Genomic DNA, 18,474 nt, shown 5'->3' on the forward strand with positions numbered 1-18,474 from the left:
TCATTTTGAAAGCATCAAAGGGGATGAGACACAATGTTATTTATAACCAATGCTTATTTACAATGCTTTTATCTAAACCTTTAGTGAATAATCCATTTTTCTCATAAGGATACGTCCTTGTTGTGTTCATCTGAATAGATTTATACCTATAATATTCATGAATTCATGAAAGCTTTTGTAGCTTTTACCGGATATGTTCTATTTTTCGGATGTATAAATTGTCTGATATCCCGTGAATATGCCTAAATACAAAAAATCAACTATATCCGATGGCAGGCTAACCTTTTTGCGGTAGCGCACTCCTAAAACATCGTACATTGAGTTTTATTATAAAATTATTAAGCAGACTTTTTGTATCGCGCTAGAACTCTAACAAATAGGCTTCTGGGGCAGGATTATGTTGCTACAAGATCGAAGTAATCACTAAAAAGTTTTATGGCGTTCATCATGAAATCGTGGATCGTTACGGTGTATCCATCTGCACCATGAAAATTGATTTGTTCAACGTGTCATAGTTTTCCTTTTCTCTTTCGTCTACCCCGGACGCGACTTTTATGAGCAACTAGGCGGCCGCTTCTAGATAAGCAGAGGACGCTTACCCTACCGGTGCACCTGTTCCATGCTCCCAGTTTTTAGTGGAGTCCGAGTTGCTCATTTACTTTTGTTACTTTGTATGTATGATTTTAGTTACTTTATGTTCTTTGGTGTGTATGTCTGTATTCCATGTCTGGTCTTTGTCCCGGGATTACATTCTTTTGGTTACTGCTATAACCTTGGTTGCCTTGATTGCTCTTATTAAATTATTAACATCATAATGTGAAAACCGACAAGCGCTATCTACTGAAATGGTATACATTTCTGCAATTTTTTTTAATACAAACTCAGAAAAAAACATTATGATGTTGACACATCATAAAAGTGTCAATATATTAAACTTATTATTTACCTACTAGTGGAATCTACAACACGATTTGAAAGCATGTGTGTCAAGTACTATGAGTACTTTGAACGATTATCACATGTATTTTGATTTTGGTAGTATATTCTGTAACCTACATGTATAAAGTAGTACATACTCTGGAGTTGATTGGACAAATCACTTTCTTGTAATATTAAGTGGTTAAAATGCCTTATCCACTGGTTAACTTGTATCCATCGGTTTATTTCTGTTGCTCAAAACGTGTCCAGTGGTTCAAAACGATTAATCTTTAGATAAAAGTAGTAAGTTTTTTTTCGATGGAAAAGAATTACCACCTGGCTTCATATAGTTCTTATATATATTATATATTATTATAAGTTATAAAAATAATGGCAGACGAAAAAAAAAAAAAAAAGAAAGGTTCGAAAGGCATTTCCATTATACGACGATAATTAATTTCGGGACTGGTATAGATTTTCTATGGTAAGTGTGAAATTATGTTCTGGTTGAGCCTAATTATTCAAACTGACCATGGGGTCATATGCAGTCTCTAGGAAGACAAGTACATTGACACTAAATTAAATTATTTTGCAAGTAGTAGCTTAATACGAATAGTAAAGGATACAATGGGATACCATGTAACACACGTTAGAACAGTTAGAGACTTCAGGAATAAATGTATCAAAAGCACTTTGTGATATTGCCAGTAACTTTATGCAGTGGCCAGATACACAATTAGAAATTCATGGAAGTGATTTATGAAACAACCCAATGGCTTGTTTGAGTTATTGTTGGTACTTACGTAAAGATTTAAGCTGCCTCTGGTGCAAAGCAATATGCTAATGTTGATATCAAAAGAAGGATTTTATTCCATCAATGTTCAAGGACTATATGACATAAAGCAAAGCATTTTACTTTTACAATGATCATATTTCTTAATCCACTGCACCCAAATAATATATTTCATAAACGTTTGATTAAAACAATAGATACTTCGAAGTCGTGATGTTTAACTTTCCTTATCATAGTAAATAAGCATTCACTTGTACGATAAAAAAAACTTATTATTCTACATTTTACATTTACCTTTGGCTCTTATATGTCCCAGTCAAGCGACTGAATGCGTTAATTTCTCTTGAGTTTTTAAACGGAAAAATGGAAAACTTACAACATCCCTTCAGCACCTGTGTATGGGGTGTTCATATCACAACTCATACGTTATACCAGAGCTTGCCATAACTATGCATATTTTTGTATCGCGCTAGAATTCTAACAAATAGACTTCTGGAACAGGGTTATGTTGCTACAAGATTTAAGCCATCACTACAGAAGTTATATGATCGTCATCATGAATTCATTGATCGTTACGGTGTTTCCATTTGCGCCATGAGAACTGATTTGTTTAACGTGTCATAGTTTTTCTTTCCTCTTTTGTCTTTCCCGGACATTTTAAGAGCAATTGCGAGTTTTTCTATAAAAGAAGAGGACGCTCACCCTACCGGTGCTCCTGATCCATGCTCCCAGGGTTTAGCGGCGTCCGAGTTGCTCATTTGCTTTTGTTCTTTTGGATGTATGATTTTAGTTACTTTATATTCTTTGTTGTGTTTGTCTGTTTTCCATGTCCGGTCGTTGTCCCTGGATTACATTCTTTTGATAACCGCTATAACCTTGGTTTCCTTGATTACTCTTTAACATACATTTTGCATACTTTAAACTCGCAGCATTAAAAGTATAACTTTTGTTTGTTTTTTTTTGTAATTTTAGCATAGAAAACAGGCAAAACTTAACTATGGAGGTTTCCGGGGAGTAATCCGTTAACTGATATGTTTATAATTCTATGTACTAAAAATGCATGGTATTTTGCATATTCAGATTATAATAACCGAGTACTTAGCGTATGCAACAATAAAATTATGAATTTTGTTTTTGCATGCACCTTTTTCACATATTTTTACCTAAAAGTGTTTTTACCTTGTTTCGCTCGGCATTCTATGCTATTAATGCCCCCGATCATAAAATCCTGGATCTGTCCGTTTTGGAAGTGCTGATGTTCAGAATTTTACAAAACATTTCTTCTATCAATTTCCCATTCACTGTACAAGTGAACAAGTATTAGTTAACGCTTAATAATTTAATGAAATTGTTTTGCAACACAAAAGCTAACATCAGTGGTGAATAGTATCACAGTGAAGCTGAATAAATCAATGGTTATAACTTGTGCATGATGCATCAAATTAAAATGGCATGTAGATGAACAGTTTCGAGTAGTTAATAACTGAATAATATTTTTTCATGAGAATACATTGGGTTTGAAGTTATATTCTGTAAATAAACAATTTCTATTTGATCAAGCGAATAGACACCGACTGATATCCTAACACTGGTTAGGCAATTTATCGATTGGATAAATTAAGCCAGTGTTTTGAGCAACGCAGTCCTGATGTTAACTTAAATGACACCAAGATATTAAAAAAGACGTCTTAGCGTAGATATTGGGTTGTGTATTTTTCAGGTATTTTTTATGTACAAAAGGATGTGTAACTTACCTATTACACGATTTACCAAATTGACATGGGCTCACGTCAATGATCTATATACTAACCCTGACTGGAACACATTCTTTTAGACACGTGACAACTTTATACGACCTAACATTAATTGACATTTCTTGCTTTGACACGAAAGTTTCTGAAATAACATTTAACAAGTTTAAGAATAAATGTTATAATAGCAAATGCAAAAGGCTTATTAGCCATATACACGTTATGATGGGATGTTACGAAACGACGTTGAAAAGAAAATTAGAAAATGATTTCGGTGATTGAATTTTTAAAACTGAGATATAATTTCGGGGGTAACATTTGGTTTGCTGAAATTACAAATTTCGGAAGGGGTGAAGAATAGTATAACAGTTATACCAAGAGCTGCATTTATTTTAAGTTGATGAATATATCAGCTTTACATGAAATCTAAATAATTGAAAATTCTGGCTTACTTACAGTACTTTAAACCATGCCAAAAATGTTGTATCGCTTAAGAATTAAAGCCTGACTTTTTACTCGACACATTTTTTATAGAACACATGTATATCTATGACTCCTGTTGTAAGAGTAATCAAGGGAACCAAGGTTATAGTGGTAATCAAAAGAATGTAATCCAGAGACAAAGACCAGAAATGGAAAACAGACATACACAATAAAAAACATAAAGTAACTACATACATACCAAGTAACAAAAGCAAATGAGCAAATCGGACTACATGGGAGCATGGACCAGGTGCACGGGTAGGGTTTGCGTTCTCTGCTTTTCAAGGAGCACCTGCTGAGTTGCTCATAAAAAGTCAAGTCCGGGGTAGACAAACGAGGGCAGGAAAACTATGACTCATTGGATAAATCAGTTTTCACGATGCAGGTAAATACACCATAGCGATCCACGAGTTCATGATGACGACCATAAATCCTCTGTAATATTGACTTCAATCTTGTAGTAACATTACCCTGTTCCAGAAGCCTATTTGTTATAGTTCTGGCTGAAAAAGAATTACTTTTGAGGGAATTTGTCAAAATATGTCATATTGAAACTAACAAGAAACAAACGGTTGAAATTGAGGTAGTGATGCCGTTGCTGTTTTTTTTTGTAAGGTTGTATAAAATATAAATATGTGTAATTTGAAATAACCAGAATACATTACCTTATTTTCTGTTATAATTTACATTTCATATTTACATTATTGGATCTTGGTTTAAACATTCGTTCACACCCGAGGATGATCTATTGTCTATCATCTTGTATTAACAGCACATAATAATTTGAAGAAATACCATGAACTTAAAATAAATTGTTGTTTAACACACACAAAGTGCGCGAAAATAAGATACCACTGCATATTTATGATTTATATTTGGGATATCAATATTAATGTTAAATGATCGTTTTATTTCCGTATAAGAAGAGAATTATATTTATTGAATGTTTCTGTTGACAAATTTGTGTAAAAGAGCTGCTAAAGAGCGTTTTCATCAGATGTTTCCACAATAATGACTAAAGGCACTTCTTGAAAAGAACATTTCACGAATTTCTAGTTGGGTTTAAGAGAACAAAATCGCTGATCATCAATTGCAAGGACTTTATCCCGAAACGTCTATACCCGAAAATATTGCTAAGAGATAACGACAATCGTTGGTACTTTTGTAGGAGCGCCAAGTTGAAGAATTGCACGTTATAGCTTATATAGTAAAATACTTATGTTCAAATATTCTGAGCCTGATGTGAAGACTCTTTATTCCCAGAAACAATATTATTTTTCAACTAGGTGTACCATGGTAACCCTAAATATATTCATGTAAAATTCTTTTAATATATAATGTAACAATTTGTTTCAATATGTAGGAAGAACACAGAAAATCCGGAAAGCAAGAATTTATTATACTCTTAAGGCCTATTCTAATTTTGCAAATATGTAATTTCATATACATTACAAACGCATTTTATCCAAAATGTGAATTTGCTTTTTTTATTGTTTTGATAATTTGTTTATTTCGGATGTTTTTAACCATTTTTGCAATTTTACTTTATTTACATCATGATAACGTTTGTTGAATTTTTAGAAAAGGCCTAACTGTGAATTGTATTTCGACACGTTTTGGGGTGATGCATCATTCTTACTAGCCAATTACCGGATTATACTCGCTGTCAATATGACGATTTCCGCTGGGGGACACCTTCAGAGCTCCTGATGTTAGTCCCGTATTGTTAATGCTTGATATCTTTGTGTGATGTCATGTGCTCAGTGTTTATATGTAATCTGTTTTATTCAGTTTTTGCTCTTATATCAATTATCTTGAGACTAAAAGCATGTTATTTTGTATCATTCCGCCTGGGTAATCGTCTGCACACTCAGCGCTATTGTTCGCCCACCTTGTATTTTTTGTGACATTCGAATAATACACGAATAAGATGTTGTTAAAACAAACTGCAGTTGTACGCCTTATTTCTTTATGACAGCATACGACATTCCTACATGCGTAAATATTTACTCAAATAAATATGATCTCAAACTAATGACTACCTGCCTAATACGGAACAATTCGCTGATTGATACAGTCTTGGATATAGTAAACGGTAAAATGGAGCATGCAATACTAAAAATTAAATAGTGCAACACATCTATTTCCGGTATTATGACATGGAAGTAACATGATGCTAAAAACCTGTAAATTATGATGGAACTGTACAAGAAATTGTGATATTGATTAATTGCCTTCCCATGATTATTCCTCAACATTGTGTAAATGAATGTAGATGACCAATCGTTATTATTTAACAAAGAATACACACAACTCGAGAAAAAAGGTGCCACATTTGAAATGTTAGAAATACAAGATGCACAATCAAACATTTTCGACCCGAAAGCTCTACTTGTTGGGAGGCGCAATGTGATAAAAGCAATATTTGGTCACACACTATCGAAAGACTAATATGCACAATCTGGTGCTCCTCCTGCAATACATGAGATTGTTCTATTTTTCCCTGTTTTAGGCCATGAACCTGGATTTTGACGTATTTAAGTTATCTCACTGTGAACGCTTCGGTTTTTTTTAATAAAATTTCATAGATAAATCCATACCAATTATTTCATATTCATATACTTTACCCATTGCATCCAAAATTTTCAATTATAAAAGGCTATTGCCTCGAGATTGAGGACTTCAAGGCTAAACCACCTGACTGTTCTTGCAAAAACTATCCATTCAAATATGGTCCTTCCGGTCACGTCGTTACGGGAGATTTGGCCATCATCGAAAACGAATCTCTGCGTAATATCCTTTCTAAAGGTCCCAAGTACCGTGAACCGTGCTCCATAAATTGAAATTATAACTTTAAAGTTCTTATGGATGCCGTGGAAGACTACGCAAGGAAATGGATAAAACAAGATTAAGAAGACATTGATTCTCTATCAGAGTGGTTAAAGGCCGTGAGCTCCTTAATTTTGAAACGAATGAAAGTTTTAAGTAGGTCAATGAGTACCAATGCTACATCAGTTTTCAAGGACCCTGATGTAGGTAAAACATTGTCTACTATAGATGACAAATATACTGTACCAGCAGACAAAGCCCAAAACAACATTGTTTTTGTCTGCAAAACGTTTTACACCCAATGGTTATTATCAGAGGTAGACGTAGAAAATAATAGCAGTAATAAGACCTATACTGCTACCACACTCTTCAGAGAAGAAATTGTGGAAAACAATAAATCTGTGCTATCCTCTTTTGGTCTCTCTACCAAGGACGATGAATGTGATTTCAGTTTATGTACTGAATTCCTAAACTCCACAAGAATCCATACAAACAACGTTACATAGCTGGATCTGCAAAATGTACCACCAAACCTCTTTCAAAACTTTAAACTTCTATACTCGCAGCTGTTAAAGAGGGTTTGGAGTCCTACCACAAACAACACTTGTTACTCCCGTAGTGGTATTAATTCAATGTGGATCCTGAAAAAATTGAAAGATATTTTGGAGACAATCAGAATATAATAGCATTAAAACCTGTGATTTTTCAACACCGTATACTTCTATTCCACATACTCAGTTAAAATCCCCACTTAAAAACATTATACATTGTTGTTTTTCCAAAAAAGATGGTACATCCAGGTACAGATATATAGTTCTTGGTAAAGATCCCTCATACTTTGTAAGAAATAATTCCAAATCATCTTTTAAATATACAGAAGAAGACGTTTTCAAAATGCTGGCATATTTGTCCAGTGTGGTGGACGCGTTCTTCAACAAACGGTCGGCATTCCAATGGGAACAAATTGTGCTCCTCTACTTGCTGACCTACTCCTTCACTCTTATGAGGCTGACCTGATCCTGAAAGAAAGAATATCGTCTAGTTAGATCCTTTAATCTCAGTTTCCGCTATATAGATGACGTATTATCTTTAAACAATCCTAATTTTGGGGATTTGATACATTACATCTACCCCAAAGAACTTGAGATAAAGGATACTACAGACACTGTGAAGCCAGCATCATATCTTGACCTACACTTCGAAATCAATGGTAAAGTAAAACTATTGACCAAACTTAACGACAAACATGATGGCGTCTCATTCAGAATTGTCATTTTTCCTTTCTTCTGTGGCAACATTCCTTCAGCATCTGCGTATGGAGTGTTCATATCACAACTGATATGTTATGCAGAGCTTGCCAAAACTATGCAGACTTTTTGCATCGCGCTAAAATTCTAACAAATAGGCTTCTGGAACAGGGTTATGTTGCTACATAATTAAAGTAATCACTACAGAAGTTTTATGTTTGTCATCATGAACTCGTGAATCGTTACGGTGTATGCATCTCCGCCATGAAAACTGATTTGTTCAACGCGTAATAGTGGTATACTATGAGTTCAAGGAGTATCATTTCTCGGGTGAATTAGTCCCAATGCTCTTGCGCATGACGTCACCTCCGGTGTTCATGGACCGGAAGTGACTCTTGGCTGTGACCGGAAGTGGACCCCTGTTGACCACTGACCATTCTGACCAGCGACCATTCTGGCCCTTCCTGACCCCCTTTTGACCCTTACCAACCCCACGCTTTAGTGTATTTGTCCGATGCGGACGAGTTCAAACGAGACCCGCCTTCTCATTAGCGTCGTCCTATGGATTCGAATCGTTAACTACATATAACCACTCCTTCATTAGCGTCGTCCTATAGATTTAAAGGTGTTAATTGCGACCAATGAAATTAAATCGTGTGAGATCCAATCGCGTGCGGTCGCGGGGAGGATAAACACTCCGGACATTTCGTCATTCTCTTGTGAACTTCCAGAGTGAACCAACCTTTCAAATGTAAGTCTTTACTATGAAAAAAAGGTAAGTGCTTTGTTTTTCTAATCGTTAATTTCTATCTTATTTTCTCTTGTAGAATGAATTCCCAGAACAGACTCAGCCTGACTAAAAACTGGTGAAAGAAACACCTACCGAAAAAGTGATACCGTATCTCGTAGAAGAATTGAGTGAATACATCGTGAACCAACCCACAAGAGCAGCGAGGGCGAGAGCCTTACTGGAACTCCTGCCCAAAAGAGGACTCAAGGCTTTTGACGTATTTTACCAGACCTTAATGGAACTGAAAAGGGACGATCTGGTGAGCATCCTATCTCATCCAGAAAAAGAAGACATGGAAATGTGTTATCCGCAGTATTCCAAATTCAATTAAGGTGGAGGCGTTCACCTCGAAGTGGACGGTGGAATCGTTCAACTGATTCAAGATCCGGTGACAATGAACTTTCCCCTCGGTCGGTGGCAAATAACGTGGATGAAATATCCAGTGTAGTGAAATGTATAAAGAACAATCGATTTGGTTACATGAGCGAACATTTAGGGGCAAATGTCTACGTCACGACCGGAAACGATAGATGGTGTGTGGATATCAGACGTTACTGGATATCACCCAACGACATCCCTTTTTCATTTCATCATTTCATGTTCATTTTATCATCAATTTCATGTTCATCGTCTGAATATAGCTGAAATATTGCTGCTCAGACGTTAAACCCCAACAAACAAACAAACAAACAAACAAACAACCTGAGACACCCCACTGAGCATGGAATCAGTATGACATTCGAATAATATGATACACTGTTGGACGTGATGAAAGTCATTCCGGACCTAGTTCTGGGTTTAAAGGAGACACTTCCGTGTTATATGATACATCAAAGCGTAGCAGATGCCGTGTGTAATCCGGTTGGATTGTTGTTATATTATGACTAAATGTATTATGTTCTCGGGCTTTATGAATAACAACGCCATGATACATGTTCGATACTTTAATAACCAAATCGACAACTATATCTATAGCTTCTTCGGGGTCGTTCAGGGCCCTGGTCACGTGCGTCATGGGTCGTCCTACACATCTGTGTATGAGTTAAAATATAAAATGTCCACACACGATGGAATCTTCTTCTTGTACTCGTACTGCGTTGTACGTCCAACTACTGCAATGTTTGTTCATAAAATTAAGGTAGGCGTGTTGAAATGGTGCTCTTCCCGTCGGGTCGTAGTATTCTCCTCTAAAATTGGCGTCTACGTACACGGCTACCCACTGTGTGCCGGGGAGATTATCCAGATCCGTATTTCCCACTAAAGCAAAGGGAACGTTTATATCTCTGGGTAAGTCAATCTATTCCTCCCATACACTCCTTCAAATACGTGTCTGGTGACCGAGTGCTTTTTCAGTATGGCGTCAATGTCTGTCGTGTTCATCATGCTTTCTTCTGTTTCAGAGAAATCGTTTTCTTTGTCAGCAGTCTAAGTCAACTCTTCCTTTTCTTCAGTCTGGCTTTTTGTTGGGGTGTTAAGTTGATTTTTCCTCAGAGTATGTTGTCCGCTGTTTCGCAAAAACACTCTACCAAACCCCTGTCAGCTTTCTGTATCAATGCCTTTCTGACGCAGGGTATCGCTTTCTTTAAATAGGCGATATTTGTCGCGTGTTTTCGCAGGCGGGATGACACTATGTTACTCCTTCCGTATCCGGTTGGAGAATGAAGTTCGGTCGCGGTAAAGTCGCCTTATATAATAGTGAATACTTCCAGATTCTCAGCCGGGAAAATGTTGCTTCTTAATCTCAATATGTCAGGAGTAGCCTGTTTCATGTCGATCAATAAATATTCGTCAGGTTTGATGATGGCACTCGTACAATTTCTTAAAGTAGTTTGTGAGAATATTTCGAGAAAAGATGCAAGATAGATTCGGTGACCGAATTCATCATGTCGTCTAGAATAAGCAAGTGTCCCTCTCTGGGATCCAAGGTGTCGAGGTCGGGGAGTCCTTGTACAAAGTCAACATCCTTCATGATTCCATAAATGGTCTGGTGCACGTCGTAGCACCACGTTATCCGATCGGGTCTAGGCATCATCATATGCTTCACGTTTTGAACGAATCGGTGTACAAATATCGTTTTTCCACTTCCGGTGGGTCCTGCTATGACGTTGGTAAAGGGATGGGCCAAGGGCATGAAATGGTCGTTCAACTATCCTTTGGGTACGTCGAAAGCAAGGAGGTCGTCTGTTGGATGTATGAAATGTGTTTCTATCTGCTGCTCGCGCGTTGGGGTATTCCTGCTCCTGGTTGCATTGGGGGGGGGGGGGCATTTTTCTGCTGCTACTATCCGCTGCTGCTGGACGCATTCGGTGTTAGTTTTCTTGCTGCTTCAATCCCCTGCTCGAACGCTTAGAGTTGATCGTTGGGTTCGTTTTTGTTCTCTTTCGTTTTCACGTGTCGTTTTAAATCGGAAGGCCGAACGTAAGTTCTTTTACACACGGTACAGGTAAGTTTCATGTTGTCTCGTCGGGGATCGCCTTAAGACTGGTGATGTATGGAGTGATGAAGGCGTATTTACACGAGGTCAATTCTACATTTTATTTATAAATCGGGTCTATACAGAGGAACTAATTGTCTAATTTTTGGTATTTTCTGTTCTATGACGGACATTGCATTCTTCAGCTCTTTCCATTCGTCACGGTCTAAAGTCATTTCTCGTTCCGAAGACCAAAACTTGCACAATCGTGGCGACTTGACTCTGACGAAAAATATTTTCTCCAAGGTGGTAACTAAAGTCTACAAATTCGTTGCTCACGACTTGAATCAGCACGTCGTCCAATACTTCAGTCAGATTACAAAGGGCTTTCCATGGGTCTATTGGTAAACTGACACCTTCTGTTGTTGGTTTGGTGTTTTCTATCCAATGTCTAATATCTATTCTTTTGACTCCTTTCCATTCTATCAATTCCACGTATTGACATCGTCCAAGACGTATCGTAAATCGCAGTTTTTCGTCCACCGTCTGACTGGGTGCCTCCACTTCCTTCGTTGTACGCTGAGAGTCTTTGTTTTGAAGTTGACGTTTTAACATGTTGCCTTCGTCTATGGTATTGAAGCGTCTCACGTAGTTTATATAGTAGTCCTCTCTGTCATCCAATTTGTCAAGTCTTTTCTAGTTTCTGATTGGTGTATTCTTTATGAGGCGTCACCTCCGATTGGTCGATCATTCTGTCTCCCGATTGGTTCATATCGAGGCATCGGCGATGGCGACGTCAATGCGTGAAACGAGTCTTTTCAAGTGATTTCACTGTGCCGCATCTAAAAAGTGTCCCTGGATCGTAGGTCGATCTCGTATGAAATTTCTCAAATCGATTGTCATTTTGCCTAGATAGGTGCATACCGTAACAAAGTAATCTTTCGAGAAAGAGGACGTCCATGTAGGTCGATTTATTAATGTCATTAAATTTTTTATTGACCACTTGGCAGCTAAATTTATCAGAATGACCGAAACAGTAATATGTTTTACTGCAAAGGGCAACAATCCCATCCCCGCTGTACTCTTTTTTAAACTGACCGGGAGTCCTTTCATCGAAAGCGGCATGTTCGGGGGTGTCAGATCGAGAAAACCATAGATGTTTTTTCCCCCTCGAACTTTTGTTTTAAATGGGAACGTATCACCTGTTCTAAGGACTCTGCGGAAAGGGCTATATACGCAGAATCCGTGTCCGTAGAACAATATTGAAAGTCCCTCCTATCGACAAATACATCAATAAAATCATAATAATTTTAACATCCGTAATTAAGCATATTGATATACACAACAGGCAATTTGTAAAGGTAAATCAAAAGTAATAATTTGTTTTGACATTGCTACTTCGAACGTGTCTTCTGTCAGTTGATTACATTTGCGAAACAAGTGGTTATTAATACATTTAGAAACGTTTGTTTCGTCACAAAAAACAATTTTTCTATGTTTTTCTTTATTGGTGGCGTTGGTTCCGTACACGAAGTTGCCTTTCAACTTTTCCGTCTCTGCGACGATCTTTTTATCCGGATCTGCACCCCCTCACGCCTTGCATTGCTGATATTCTCTCCGATATATTCAAAACAAGCTGACGGTGTATATTCGAGTATTTCATGTATTTTCGTGACGACAAATCCACGTGCCAGGTACCATTCTAACAACGGAGTTATTATCATGATTTTTTCACCGTGTAGACTGCCGATTAATGACTTTCTCGGATGTGGCATGATGTCACGGTCGACAATATATTGACGCATGTGGTCGCCAATGTCGTCCCTGGAAATGTCCGTATTTTTAAATATTGGTGACATCTCGAAAAACTACTGCCTTAAATGATCCGGCACTTTTATACCCACTTCCAGGTCTCCATATATGTGATCGTTGACGACGGCATTCAAATTTTGTTCCTCTGACATTTTCAATTTATCATCACAGGGGCGAGCTCTAGTTTTGATGAATTGACGTATTTTGGGATTCGTTTTCTTTAATGCCAACCATTCACATTCCGTCATGATCTTCAAAGTATATCCTTTTGTTTTAAGATAGTGGTCCCTGTTGATGGCATTTGAGTGTAGATCAGTAAATGGTTTGCAGTTGACGGAATTTGTACCGCCGTGCTTGCGTGTTAAAGCACAATCGTGTCCGTGACATATACAGCCGTCGAATTGATACACGGTGTTGATTTGTTTACAAAACCAATCTACCGGATACTTTCCTATATTTTTCTCTTTGTTTTTTTTTTCTGTGATGTTGAATGCGGTGTCCCAATTGACTGGCCTCTCATTCTAACCAATCGATGGACATGGCTTCGTATCGACGGGGAGTCTCTCTTTTGAAATGATTTTCTGCCTTTCGTAGAACAAAATGACCGGTTGGCATATATGCCTGGACCATAAATGTAAGGCATTGGCATCAAATCTGATGACTTGTTTACACGGTTTGGGGTGGTAGTATTCTGCAGGGAGTATGGTGGTAAAATCTTTTTCGTGGTATCGGTGAAATACTATGCTGGGACCTCCGACAATATTGTCTTTCAGTAACCGGTGTACTTCTTAATAGAATTTATCGGGAACGGTGAAATATACGGGCAGGTCTCTGAACATATATTTTAAAGTCAGGCCGGGAACGCTGATGGCATTTTTAAACATGTCTAGGCGTTGTGCTTTATAATAAGAAACCATCTTGTACACGGCCCCCAACAACGATTGAACGCCTTTATTGTTGTACCACATTAAAAGTCCTTCATTGTGGGCATTCGTTTTCTGGCCTGCATGTGTTGACAGCATAAAAAGTCCTCAGCAGATATGTTTGTATTTTTTAATGAACTATAAAAAATCGTCGTGTGGAGGCCTCGATGTCATAGCTGGCTCTAAATGGAAAATATTCTATTTCTTCCGGGACGTCAATTTCACGTTCCTGACCCAATACGGTATTTCAAGAAAACGTGAGTTGTTGTGGCTAGAATGAAAATACCGCATCTCCGCCGTCTCGATATTCCTCAAGATGAAACCAAAGGAGACGTTTGTTCTGTACACGGTGGTCAGTTCGTCGAATATACGTTTGGTCATTTCTCCAAACTGTTCCACGTTCATATTGTCCAGGACGTAATTGTATGTGTCTTGTATCCGGTTTCCTGTATGGTGGTGTGTCTTGATAGAGTCCCAGTGCCTGAGATATAACGTGAGGGTCTCTGGGTCCTCCGGTAATATATCGGGCATTGTGGCTGTTGCTTCGGGTACGGAGGGGGGGGGGCGGAACTTTGTTGGTGCGACGGCTTGTAACAGTCTGGCGGCGGTTTCTATTTGGACGACTGCTGGTTTCCGACGGGCGACGGATAGGACTTCTGGATCTATCTCTAGCAGTTAGTTCTCCCATACGTCGCTCGTGGTTGTCCATATGCTGATGGCAATTCCGATTAAAAATATTCCCACAGAGCCAACATTTGTAAGAGGGACGGTCTCCGTGGGTTTCTTGGTGGCGTTTTTTTAAGTCCGCCCGGTTGAATTCTTTCCCACACACATCACAAGAATATGTTTGTCCTCCCCCGTGGACTTTCTTGTGACGTGTCAAATTTTGTTTGTTCCCGAAACTCTTCCCACACACTTCGCAGACGAAAGTCATATCTGAAAAAGAAAATTAGAGTGATCTCCCTTTTTGTTTACAAACACGTGTGTACTTGGCAAGCGTCATCTTCGGTAGATAATACAAAAGGTAACTGTCAGAGACGCAACAATAGAAATTTAATAGCAGGTGTCAAATGTATCAATCGACGGATGGATGAATAGAAAGTGAATTTCAATAAAGTGATTATAATAATGGCTTACCGTATAAAGGTCCCGGAGTGGTCTGTTAAAAAAGTGCTGTTTAATCACTGAGTGGGGCTGTAATAAAAAAAGAAACCATTATCTACTAAAATTAATAACATATAAATGTTTCTTCTTATTATAAGTGGTTTTATGTATTAAACTAGTTTACCGAATGTTATTCGAAAAGATTTCGGCAATTAGAGAATAATATATTTTAACTTATCTTCTTGTATATATATATATAAACGTCTCAGAATGTGACGACTCTATTCCCTACTCTGCTCCATCGGATCATATTGATACAGGGAAGATATATAAACGTATAGAAAGGTCTGAACAATTCCCAACGAAGTTAAAACTGTCAAATTTGCGATGCAAATGTTTGGTTGTTCCCTCCGCGGGACTCGAACTCGTACCGCTGTGACATTTATGGCAATACCACCTACACAAAGTCCGGCGCCTTAGACCGCTCGGCCAGCTAGGCTATATAAAAATATAACTTTCGCTGGCCGGGTCATTCCTCCTCGTAGGATTAATCTAGGGCTGTAACTCAGTACACGATGTATGGTAGTACGGGACAGTTCATTTAGATGTTATTATGTAGGAAAGAGGATCAAATTAATGATGCATGTCACCACAAATCAATATTATACAAACGTCTCAGAATGTGACGACCCTATTCGCTACACTGCTCCATCGGATCATATTGATACAGTGAAGATATGTAAACGTATAGAAAGGTCTAAAAGAATTCCCAACGATGTTAGAGCTAGAATTGGAAAAATGATAAAAAAAGCAGGTGTTTTCTCCCGTAATGTCTCATAAAAATCAATAAGATTTTGAATCTCTGTGAAGAATAAAGACAATTTTGTCAATATGAATACGGCTAACGCTCTACCTTTGTAACTCTGTTTAAAATTGTGATAACAAAACGCAACTCTTGGAATATTTCTGATACTCTAGATATCTGAAAAGGTAGCGATTTTTAAAATAACGGAAAACAATTGTTGGGGTTTTAACTCATTCGCAAATCAATAATCGTAAAACAGATGTTTATGAACGTTGTGAAATACTCTTTAGATCAATAGAACATACAGACGGAAAACTTACCTTCTAATAAATGAACGTTGGAGTGTTTATCCTCTCCAAGACCGTATGCGATTGGATCTTACACGTTTGAATTTCATTGGTCGCAATTAACACATTTAAATCTAAAAGACGACGCTAATGAAGGAGTAGTTTTATGTAATTAACGATTCGAATCCATAGGACGACGCTAATGAGAAGGCGGGTCCCGTTTTGAACTCGTTCGCGTCGGACTAATACACTATAGCGTGGGGGAGGTAAAAGTCAAAAGGGTGAGGGGGGCAGAAAGAGCCAGTACGGTCATTGGTTAGAATGGTCAACAGGGGTCCACTTCCGGTCACATCCAAGGCTCACATTCGGTCCGTGACGTCATGCGCATTGGGGCTAATTTACCCTAATTCACCCGAGAAATGATACTTCTAGAACTCATAGTATACTACTTGTAATAGTTTTCCTTTCCTATTTCGTCTCCCAAGACGACTTTTTATGAGCAACTCGGCGAGTGTTTCTAGAAAAACTGAGGACGCTTACCCTACCGATGCACCTGGTTCATGCTCTCTGCCCCAGTGTCTCATTTGCTTTTGTTACATTATATGTATGATCTTAGTTACTTTCTGTTTTATGTTGTGTATGTCTGTTTTCCATGTCTGGTGTTTGTTCCTGGATTATATTCTTTTGATCAGCGCTATAACCTTGGTTCCCTTGATTACTCTTCCAAACAAATGTACGGACGCTAATAAAGGCCACTTACTATCCTCCCACTGGCAAAGTGGGGAGAATAAAGTTATATGGGTGTCCGCCTGCTCGTGACACAAGGGATGTCGGTTCCTTATCATCTAATTCTCCTACTTCACTGAATGAATAAAATTGAAACTTTCACATAATCTCTAATATTGTTCTTGTGTTTCAATTGTCTGCCTCCTATATTAGATTTCGATCCGAATCAATTTAGGGGTTTCACATTGAAAAATTTGAATATTATAATCTGTGAATATTGAGTAAAGGGGTACAACTCTCCTATCCGTTACAACTTCCATACCACTGAATGGAATTGAATGAAACTTTCACATAATCTTTATGATGTTATTTTTCCATCGTGCAGCTCCTCTTTTAGATTTTGATACGAATCAATTTCGAGTTTCACATAACAAAACATACACTTTTTTCATTTGTGAATATGGGGACATGGGGGAACCATTTCCTGGTAGTTTTTTCCTCTAACACTACTAAATAGAATTGAATGACACATTCACGGAATCTTTATAACATGTTCCCATTGAGCAAATCCTATCTTATACTTTTTTTCCAAATCTATATGGAGGTCAGTCAAAAGTGAAAAAGGGAGTTGATGGTAACAATATAGTATGCATTACTCAATGTGTTTTCCCTTTTCTTAAGAATTCAAGATAAACAATTGTTGTGTTTTCCAGAAAATTTAAATAAAAAACTTGTAAGTTATCAAAGAGTTCAAGATATCGGGTAAATAAATCAAGATAGTTTCGTTGGTAAGGTCATCAGATATAAAAGACTAATCAACGTTTATGACAATTTGATTCTCATCACCTTACTTATAATTCGAAATCTGGGAAAAGGTCTTTTTCAGAGAAAAATCCAATAAATCGATTTCAGGTTTCACATAAGAAAACATGTTAGTGGTCATTGGTGAATGTGGGGACATTGGGGAACAATTTCCTGGTCGTTTGTCCTCTAACACTACTAAATAGAATTGAATGACACATTCACGGAATCTTTATAACATGTTTTCATTGAGAAGATCCTATCTTATACATTTTTCAAAAGCAATATGGAGGTCAGTCAAAAGTGAATACGGGAGGTGATGGTAACAATATAATGTGAATTACTCAGTTTGTGTTCCATTTTCTTACGAATTCAAGATAAAACAAACTTGCTGTGTTTTCATGAAAATTTAAATAAAAACTTGTAAGTTATCAAAGGGTTCAAGATATCGGGAAAATAAATCAAGATAGTTTCGTTGGTAAGGTCATCAGATATAGACAAATAAATAACGTTTATGATATTTGATTCTCATCACCTTACTTATAATACGAAATCTGGGAAAAGATCTTTTTTAGAGAAAAGTCCAATAACTCCAAAACTTAAAATAAGAAATTTATATTAAGAAAATGTAAGATTGTTGTAGATTGTTGACAAAAGTAAGAAAGTTATGTTTCTTGAAATCCGATATTCTTACCCCTTTTAACGGTAAATCTTGTGTGTCTTGTTTCCAAATAGCTGACAAAGTGCTGAAACTTGCATCTTTGTCGCTAATGGTCAAAGTTGACTTCATGG

Source organism: Perna viridis, chromosome 8 (genome assembly GCF_037379345.1).
Source record: "Perna viridis isolate PV_CMFRI_1.1 ecotype Kerala chromosome 8, ASM3737934v1, whole genome shotgun sequence".
Taxonomy (NCBI): Eukaryota; Metazoa; Mollusca; class Bivalvia; order Mytilida; family Mytilidae; genus Perna; species Perna viridis.